Here is an 11,033-nt window from a genome sequence, read left to right as displayed (position 1 = left end):
GGTTGTATTATTGAGACCTAACTTTCTATAGTCTTCTGTCCTGAATTTGTTAAGTGTCTCTACATTTAATGATTTTACTAATGATATTAATTTAGTGAAATGTGAATATTCATTTGGTATGAATATCATAGTACTATAATGCATCTGTTCTATGGTTTCTTTGTGTTTTCTTGATTTGAGGGGTCCAAAACAGTGGATACCTGTTTTATTTCATTGTTAGGTTTGTAAAAATTTCTTTTAATATATTCAATTATATTGTAATAACTGAAGGGAAGCAACTCAATGAGATATAGATTTTTATTTACATGAGGACATGACAAACACTGGACATCTACCTTGAACACAGCATCTTCATATCGGTTCTAGACTTGGGCGGAAATCGTTCTCTCCTTCTAATGTTGATAGGACACGCTGCTTCAGCAGAACCTACCGACAGACGCCTCTCAAGGAAGCTTCAGGTTCACATGCAGCCAAGTTGCGAACGAAGTCCGATAAGCCGCGGTCATCCTCAGCAAACAATCTCACGCCCAAGAGATAGGTCTCTTCAAAGTTCAAGTTGAAGGTGTCTTCCTCTTGCCAGTTCAGATTTCGCCTGAATTGATTGACATCCGTCTATGCCAATGTCAATGATGATGGCAGAAGTACATATGCTTTGTTGGTGGTTTTCTTGGCATCTAAATTTTCTGTGTGATGCGCCGCACGTAGCCTACCATTCTTGCTAAACTTCTGGATGCAGTTTACGAGCCTCGAAATTCCATTGTATTATTATTAATAAACCTTAATGCTTAATGGATCGGCTTCTCTCTTGATATCCTACTATGAACAGATGCTGACTGGGAAAAGAGGATGGATTTGGTTACGCGAACTGTCACAGCACAAATGCGACGAAAGTCAAAGGTCAGATGCTACAAGGGAATGCTTTATTTGATTTATTTTTTAAAAAGCGGTAATTTCGTCAATTTGGGGATCCCATGAAAACTTTTCATTTGTTATAATACCTAGGTATCTTGAGCTTTTTGTAGAGGTAACTGGTTTATCCTGAATAAGATAAGTTTATAGCTGTTATTAGCTAGGGTGGGGGGGGGGGAAGAGGTGGTCCAAAAGTAAACATTCCCCGCGGGACACCGTTTGACGGGGGCCCCCAAAATAGTGTCTGAAATTTATTTTTGCATTAAATATTGTGCTATTATCTCATGTCATGATGTCGAATGTCAAAATGCAGGGGCTCATAAAGAGGTCAAGCCCCCCCCCCCCCCTGTCGGAAGCCTCAAATCCTTAGCTACGCCACTGCCTCCTTATGTTGATGGCTATCGATAAAGACGTTCTACAAGGAATTGATTTGTACACAATCAAAAAACAATGTGTTAGCGACTAGTTGATTTGTACCACAGACCATGGAACTATGCATAGACTATATATGATTTGTGCACAATAATAAACAATGTGTTAGCGACTAATTGTTTTGTACCATAGACTATATATTGTTACGAATCTCACTATCCAGGCTCTCTGCTAACTGCACCATACACCACCAACTTAAAGAACTTGACAAGTCAGGGCTCCAAAATAACGTAAAGGTTTAATGTCCATAAATAACAGCCAATACTGTACAATTGGCAGCACGTAGAACAGTACAAATAGCTCTGCGATAACAAATATCTCTCCGATAACACCGTTCCGCCGTATCAAGTCTTGCACTGGCCTCTCCGTCTCGTTCCGGGCTTGCACTGGGTTCAACAGTTCGGGACTGACTTCACACACTTGGGTTCGATGTGTCGGACTCGATCACAGACCAAGATCAAGACGCCGGTCGTCTCAACTGTACTTGACAGTACTCCGCACTGAACCGTCGTAATGCTCCGTACAGAACCACACCGTTGAACTGTGCTGTAGTCGACCGTGTTCTGAACTCCTGTCGTGAACCCGCTTTCTGAACCTTGCTGTATTGAGCCCCTTTTCTCGACTGTCTTGACTGCGACACCTCCGCTCTTTATATAGGGTCCCTACTGGCCTTCTCGAACCGAACAGAACGCCGCTCGACGTTTCTAGGTGGTCAGATGACTACAACTCTCGTGACGCTCATGAGCTCTGTTCACGACGGCGATCCTTCCCGAACCGTCCTGTTGATACTCGACTCGGTTGACCGTCGTAGCTCGTCACGGTTGACCGCTCGTCTAGCGCTGGCCTGGGGCGAATTGCGTCGGCTGACTACACTCACACCACTACCCCCATCTGTGCCACCACCAAGTTTATAACAATATCATTTGTACACAATAATAAACAATATGTTAGCGACTAGTTGTTTTGTACCATAAACTATATATGATTTGTACACAATAATAAACAATGTGTTAGCGACTAGTTGATTTGTACCATAGACTATATATGATTTGTACACAATAATAAACAATGTGTTAGCGACTAATTGTTTTGTACCATAGACTATATATTGTTACGAATCTCACTATCCAGGCTCTCTGCTAACTGCACCATACACCACCAACTTAAAGAACTTGACAAGTCAGGGCTCCAAAATAACGTAAAGGTTTAATGTCCATAAATAACAGCCAATACTGTACAATTGGCAGCACGTAGAACAGTACAAATAGCTCTGCGATAACAAATATCTCTCCGATAACACCGTTCCGCCGTATCAAGTCTTGCACTGGCCTCTCCGTCTCGTTCCGGGATTGCACTGGGTTCAACAGTTCGGGACTGACTTCACACACTTGGGTTCGATGTGTCGGACTCGATCACAGACCAAGATCAAGACGCCGGTCGTCTCAACTGTACTTGACAGTACTCCGCACTGAACCGTCGTAATGCTCCGTACAGAACCACACCGTTGAACTGTGCTGTAGTCGACCGTGTTCTGAACTCCTGTCGTGAACCCGCTTTCTGAACCTTGCTGTATTAAGCCCCTTTTCTCGACTGTCTTGACTGCGACACCTCCGCTCTTTATATAGGGTCCCTACTGGCCTTCTCGAACCGAACAGAACGCCGCTCGACGTTTCTAGGTGGTCAGATGACTACAACTCTCGTGACGCTCATGAGCTCTGTTCACGACGGCGATCCTTCCCGAACCGTCCTGTTGATACTCGTCACGGTTGACCGCTCGTCTAGCGCTGGCCTGGGGCGAATTGCGTCGGCTGACTACACTCACACCACTACCCCCATCTGTGCCACCACCAAGTTTATAACAATATCATTTGTACACAATAATAAACAATATGTTAGCGACTAGTTGTTTCATACCATAAACTATATATGATTTGTACACAATAATAAACAATGTGTTAGCGACTAGTTGTTTTGTACCATAAACTATATATGATTTGTACACAATAATAAACAATGTGTTAGCGACTAGTTTGTTAATGTATACGGTAGAAAAAAAGTGTTATGGAACTATACATTTTAAATAATTTCAAAACTATGTAAGTAAGTTTTCTATTCGAACCAATGAAGATTGTTCCCCTATTTTTGGTTTAGATATTATCTAGCCTCAACAAAGTGATAATAATAATAATAATAATAAAAAGCTTTGAAAACAAAGTATGAAAACTTACAATTTTTAGTTTTACAGTTCCAAAAAGTTCACAAAATTGATTGTAAACTTTTTTAATTACACAAGTAATCAACGCTTGCTATATTCTGTACACCGGATGCAACTAATAGCTTGGTATTGTTCACTACTGATGAAAATGTTCAATGTTTGGATGTCGTAAATAAAGGGAGGCAAAAGTATTTATACACGGCATTGTAAATTTCAGAAGTTGTATCCCTTTCTAATGTTCCATGCACACAAGAGATTCTAATATTTTCAAACTAGTCGACCAGCAGGGTCGGCCTTAGGCCACTGTAACCTATGCGACCGCTGTGGGCCCCGCACTTTCATAGGGCCCGCGCAAATTCTAGGAGAAAATTATAAAATTAAGCCATTTTATAACATAACTGATTTCCCAAGGCCTCCTGATTTATCTCCTGAAATTGCAAAATATCTCCGGAATTTATTATTAAAATCTGTTGAAAACTCATAAAGATCTGCTGAAATATAGACCAAATTGTCATTTTGGGGTGTCATTCAATATGGAGAATACGAATCCTACGCGCAATAAAAAAAAAAACGGCATTACGCAATAATCGTTATTGTGGAATCTGGTGAAAGAAGCTTCTCAAGCCTCAAACTTATGAAGAATTACTTGAGGTCAACAATTCTCGAAGATAAATTGAAACATTCGGTAATTCTTGCTATTGAGCTTGATCTATGTATGAAAAAGAATTTTTATGATATACTTTATGACTTCGCTACAAGCAAGGCTCGTAAAGTAATTCTGTACTTACTAAAGAATGAATAAAATGCAAAGACAAATTTATTTTCTAATATAAAACTCTTAATATTCACTCATCATCCGTATCACTACTCCAACTGGGCCCCGCGCAATCCTTTTCACATAGGGCCCCACAATGGTTAAATCCGGCCCTGATATTTAGTGACGGGGGAATACAGTGAAGATTACTTTCGCTCCCCATCCCCCTTTTTTTTTCGCCGCGAAAGTTACGTGGGATAACTCTAGTCCGATTTGCAGAAATAAAAGAGTGATCTTTCCAATATGCGTGTCCCGCATGGTCGGGCGACAAATGAATTATATATATAGATAGCGTGTAGATTTTTTTTTTTCGGACCTCCCTTCCCCCCCCCCCCTTTCCCTCTTCCCTTACAAAACCCTTCATGCGAGCTGCATTGATGTTATTTAGAATCTCCACACAAGCTCCTTCGGTCAATGTTGCCTTCAGGGAGAGAATGATTCTAAAACATTACGAAATAACGTTTTCAAAGACCTGGTCAATTAGTTCATGAAACAATGGACACTTTTTGTTACTATTCTTTCTTTACAAAATGTAAATTAGTTTCCTTTTTTGAAAGCTGGTGTACAGGTGTAGAGAGTCTGATTTTTTAAATTTTTCTTAGCAACCAGCGAGGGAAAATAGACTTCATTTTTTTAATGCCTTGTCTGTCCCTAAGACCATCTGCCTGTCTGTCATCTTTGGATATAAATATCTGGGACTAGAATTAAAGAATCACCCTTTGTGTGTTTGTGTGTGTGTCAGGATTTTGTGATTTTACCATCACAAAAGAGATACAAGACACCGATAGCAAAGACAAATAGACACAGACACTCTTTTGTTTCCCTGGCAATCGAATCATTAAATAGGAACAATCTGATATAAACTTTGTCACATGTAAATTATGAGTGAGTCTGGTGTGAATGTACATTTTGGTTTCTTATAGTTATACTGTTTTTTGTTTAGTATAATGCACAAATTGTGAGACAAATTTCCATACGGACAATAAAGATGATTATTATTATTAAATATAAACGTGCTAATAAAAACACAATGTCATCCTCGCCGTCGACTTGTTCTATAAGCTTTTTTTTTTTTTTTGGTGGTTTGAATTAGACTCTTGTATAAAGACTTGTATCTAGAAAACAGAAATGGACCGGAAGCTCTTCAACCTTAGTCCTGTCTGAGGGCTCCCAACAGTGGTGGCCATAGACCGCGAAAGGGGATCATAGCGTTTACACAGCGCACCGAGCCTCAGTGCTGGACCAGCTCGCTATAAGCAGCCGAAGGAAGCGCTAACCAAGGGCGAATTGGCTTCGTATTCTTTTACTGCGGCCGCCACAATTCCGAGGGAGGAATGCGACTCATATTGCTCTAGTATAACTGCCCCCTTCGTGGAGCGGCGTGGTGATTTAATTTTATTTTTTTTTGGAATAAGACACCTTTTTTTTGTTCCATCCCCAACCCTAGTGAAAAAAAAAAGCTCACCCAAGATAGTCCGGAAGGGGGTGTTGTTCGATTACCGTTCTTAGCTATAGAACCAGTTTTATTTTGAATTTCAGAACTGTATGTAACTACCTAAAAACTACATTTAAAACGATTGTAAAAGACGGCCCATGTTGTTTCGCACAGACTTAGCTGTTCCACACAATTAATGTTAAATCCAATTTCGTGTTCGTCAAAAATAAAAAAAAAACTTCGTGTAAGTGAGGGCTTGATGTTCTAATTCCTTCTTCCAAAAGCCCTAGACAAAAACCCTGCGGTTATATGTAATAAACGTAAGCTATCATACAGGTCAAGAGCATGTTGATTCCAAGACCTGTCAAGACGGAACTGAAGCAGTCGAAAAGCATAAGGAACAGGATTTCATCTTTCTTTCCACACGAGACGAGACATATTACTGAAGGCACACAACACTCACAAGAACTAACACTGACAAGACACAACACTAACAAGACACTACATTCACAAGACACAACAGTCACGAGACACAATAGTCAAGAGAGCTATATATGAGCTATGGCAGGTAAGTGTTTGTATACCATTCATGCCGCATGAAAATGTCTTTGTATTTAATGAATATCTGGAGCTGAAGAGCTGAATCTGTCATCCCTGTTACTTCCTCAACAATTCCTAACTTTAAACTTGACTAATTCGCGGCCGCAAGGTTGTTAACGCCCGAAGTGGTAATGGTCTTAAGCCCATCATTACCTATAAAATGCTTCCAATGACATGCGTCTCAAACAGCCGAACAGTCCAACTCCTGGCCTTCACGTGTGGTTCAGATACTGAGCCTGGCGGAACCGTTACCACAGACCACAGAGAAGAAGGGGCAAAGGCGAGCAACTGGCGCCTAAACCAGTAAGCTTCGGTCAGGGGGCTCGTTAGCCTTGGTTGGCTACCCAATGAATTAGCGGCCCACGAAAGGAACAGCCGATACTGTGCGTAGGTCGGGCTTCGCTCCGGATAACTCTTGAGTGAGTTTACGTGGCACCCCCAGACCATCTGACCAGCTGGGTGTCGAACGTAGCATTTGAGGCTGTAAAAGTCTGAGAAACACTTAGACTTAGCCCCTCGAGTTTAAATCTAAAAAAACAACAACTTATCCAATGGTAAGAACTCCGCACTGATAACAATATCTCTCAATAATGTAGAAGTTATTTCCATTTTTATATCAAACAAAACAATTAATAAACAATAATTAATTGACTAATTTCTTAATTGATTCATGTTTGCTTAAAGTTTCAACTTAATCCGTGAATGGGTGTGGGAGAAATAACGCGTACAATTAATTAAGGGACAAAACCTGACATATTTAACCATATCTGTGAATACTGAAGGGTTAACTTCCCTTGTTGATATCTAACAAAATAATTAATTCCCGGTAATTAAGTGACTAACTAATTATTTTAAAAAAATTGATTCATGAATTGTCTACGTCAAAGAATAATTGTGCAAAGTTTCAACTTAATACAAGAATGAGTGTGCGAGAAATGACGTGCTCAAACTTTTGACCAGACAGACAGACGCTGTGATTTGATATAAACTTTGTAATAAAAGCGTTTTTGAGATTTTACAAATTTCGATAGCGTGCTAAAAATATGTATAGTGGCTACTTTTGAGGTTCTTACGTTTGATTTTTTATTCTATTTAAATCACGATCGTTACGTCACAAAAGGAGTTTCAGATAACGTTTGACAACATTACTTAAATATGTGTTCTAGATTTCAAGTATCCTCAGCCTTAAAAGGATTACAAAAGAATTCGATAAAGATTCAATGCGTGAATACGACTCATCCACAGAGGTCACAGAATCTACAATCAACTTATTTAACTTAACCTGGTTAAAAACCATCATTGCAGAGTCTACTGTAAAAAGATGCGAAGTCTAACAGATGGTCTGAGAAGTCGGCCTCGGCCAGTTCGTGCAGTGGTCGTAAACGCCAACAAAAGTCATATTTATGATAGCCATCTATACATGTTTGTTATCACAATTCTTCCATACGCCCATTGTATACATTCACAAAGCTGATATTAAGTGTAATAGAATGAATTATTTTGAACCAATCATGTAATTAATTTGTAATAAATCTAGACTAACAATAATAACACTGTGGGATTGAAAATATATCTTCCCCAATTGTTTTTGTTTAGCGCAGGATGAGGTATATGGGAGAAGGTTTTCGTGAAGGTTTTTTTAAAAGCAATTTAAAAAACAAAGTTTTTCGACTCAAGCCTCCTCAAAGGAGTATACTAGCCAGTGAGCCAACCAAGTGCTAATGAAAATATAAGGTTTTATAGTTATCTATTTTTAATTTGAAAATTGGAGACGGTGACCCAATTCTCTGCCCATGCCCATCTCCCCTTAGCTAAACCTATATAAAACGCAATTTATTAATTACGACTATTTCATGTTTTGCTAGCGACAATAATTGTGCAAAGTTTCAACTTGATCCGAGAATGGTAAATAAAGAGAAATAACGTGTACAAGATTCCATCCAGACAGAGTTGATATAAGCTTTATTATAAAACGACAACAACAAACCGAATTTCTGCAACAAATACTAAGTGAATTGTTAGATTTTCATGAAGTTTAAAGACGTTGGCTCAAAGAGGTTATAACGCGGGGCCGTTTTCATTGAACGTAAAGTGATATTAGAATTCAAGGGCCGAAAGTAAGTGTTGGGGACCGTAATATTACTAGCTGTGCTAATGAAAGTGCAAAAAACAAAAGAGGGGAGTGTTCTGGAGTGTGTGTGTGTGTGCGTTTCTATGGTTACAGTGGGAAGAAGTTATCGATTGGTTCTGAATGATGCAAGATAGGTGGCATTGTCGTCAGCGGTCTTAGTTAGGACAGACGACTCCAGAACGTGAGACTGAAAAGATGTGTTCTTGTAATGAGTTAGATCTGGTTTAAAATACCATTTTATATTATTAATAAATCTACTACATTTATTTTATTTCAAGTTGAATTTGTTTATATTATAATAAAAGTAATATTTAATATTGTTCACAAAAGGAGCTATTTAAAATATGTTTACAAGTTTAGATATACTCCTACATCAGTTTAGTGGTCTACCCCACATCAGTTTGGTGCTACAAGTCAACGATCGCAAACAACAGGGAGGGAAGAGGTTCCGACTAAAAAAAATATATATCATGGGAAAAAATCAACGGGCGTAGTCGGTGGGTGATGGTAGTTCGAAATATATGTGAGTGGGGGGGGATTGCGATGAATATCAAATGTCCCCACCCCCCAACCAACTACCACGAAAAAACAAATCAAACATTGTCTTCGCCTAAATTGATGTATATTGAAAAAGGGTAAAAAGGGGGGGGGGGGTGGAGATTGGACAGAATGTGCATGACATACAAAGGGTGGAAACAAAATCCTGAAATAGAGTCTAAATTATTTGTTTTAATGTACAAAATGACCAGTCGGCCGGTAGATGCCATTGCATAAAACTTACACACACACACACACAAAAACCCGCCAAGAAACAGTTTCATCCGCTGCAAATCAGTTGTCATCTCCTGTCAATAAAGCTGTCCAATTATAAATGGAGTCAAGTGGAATGCAGCAGGGCCGCATCATGAGAACAAAAAAAAAAAAGGTAACCACGCTAACAAGAAGTTATTGATTATACCTTTATTTATTACTTTTATCAGGGCGACAGGGAAGTACAAGTCCAACACTTGCGGTCTGGGTCACATTGAGACACATTTAACAAGTCTTACGTAACATAGGGTTTCAACAGAAGTTCATAACAAATTGTTACGCTACTTTTAAGATCACAGTTTTAAAGTTTCCCTAATTATTGTTTAGGGGGTTTTAGAAGTTAATGCGGGCGTAATTCTATTTAAAGACCAAATACTTTTTTTTAGCAGACAACAAATTCATGGAAAAACAAGTTAAGTGCAAGGAGCTCGTAAAAAGGGGCTTACTCTAGGGTAACATAAATTATATTACTAAACATATAGCAACCGACGATTAAAAGGGACTAATTAGTTCACACGTTAGTCAAAGGCCTCACAACATGCTAGGACCGGCCCTGCCTTAATATAAAAGTAATATTGAAATCAGAGGTACCTTGTGTAGATATGCTTATGGTGACGAGGATATCTTTTAAGCAGACTAGATATCAGACACAGATCAGGTCACACACAAACACAGTTTGTTATGTCATTAGTTCGTATCCGAAGACATGGACACACGGTGGCAAGACCGCAATACCTACAGAGATGTTCTTGCAAACGCCGGTTCGACAGTAGTGACTATAGAGGGACTTCTTATAGTCCGACAGTTACACTTGGCAGGGCACGTATCTCGTATAGGAGACGACCTTATGCCTAAGGCAGTCTTTTTTTTTGTGACCTGAAAGGTGGTCGCCTGACAGCGATGCCACACGGTAACGCTTTAAAGACAAGCTTAGGCGCCAATTTGTGTTAACTGACATAGAAGAGGGCACCTGACCGAAGGAGGCTTCAGAAAGAGACAGCTAGAGATCACTTACAAAGGCAGCGGGTTACACATTTGAGACCTAAAGAAAATCCACTACTGACGTAGACGCTAAAAAGAGAATCTAAATCGAACACCTGCGGACGGATGTGGCAAAATATGTAGGTCGCAGCTGGGGCTGCGTATCCACATGAAATACTGCACTCTTCATTAGTCTTCGGACTTGATGAAAAGACTTATTACGAAGAAAGCGTGAATGGCAGGAAAATATGATGACACACGTGCTGTGATGTCATCACTCATGCAAAGCGTACTGACCAAACGGATTACTTCAATATTTTATTGAATGCGCGGTTGAATAAATAGTGCGAGTCTTTGACGGTTATATTCACAAGAGTAACACGACATCGCCTGTGACAAAGTTATGGCACTTTTATTACACGTTCGCTATAATAATATAATCTTATACTCCTTATCGTGTTTGCTCCCCTTGGCAATCTTATCCCCCTTTTTGTGTTTCTATTATTGTTTTGCTACAGTCTAGGACAGCCTACTTAGCCTACTTTTAAAAGGGGATGCTGTAATCTAGACCTTAACCTTACACCCAACACTGTTTCTCCCGTTGCACGAGACGCTGTAACTCTTATCCAGTTCAAGCACATATGTCTGAGACAATTTACGACACCATTATGTCATCTTACAGCAGACCTAGGAGTTGTCCACAGAA

The sequence above is a fragment of the Biomphalaria glabrata genome, chromosome 14 (assembly GCF_947242115.1).
Source record: "Biomphalaria glabrata chromosome 14, xgBioGlab47.1, whole genome shotgun sequence".
Classification (NCBI taxonomy): domain Eukaryota; kingdom Metazoa; phylum Mollusca; class Gastropoda; family Planorbidae; genus Biomphalaria; species Biomphalaria glabrata.
The sequence above is the reverse complement of the archived record's forward strand: the minus strand, read 5'-3'. Positions refer to the sequence as shown.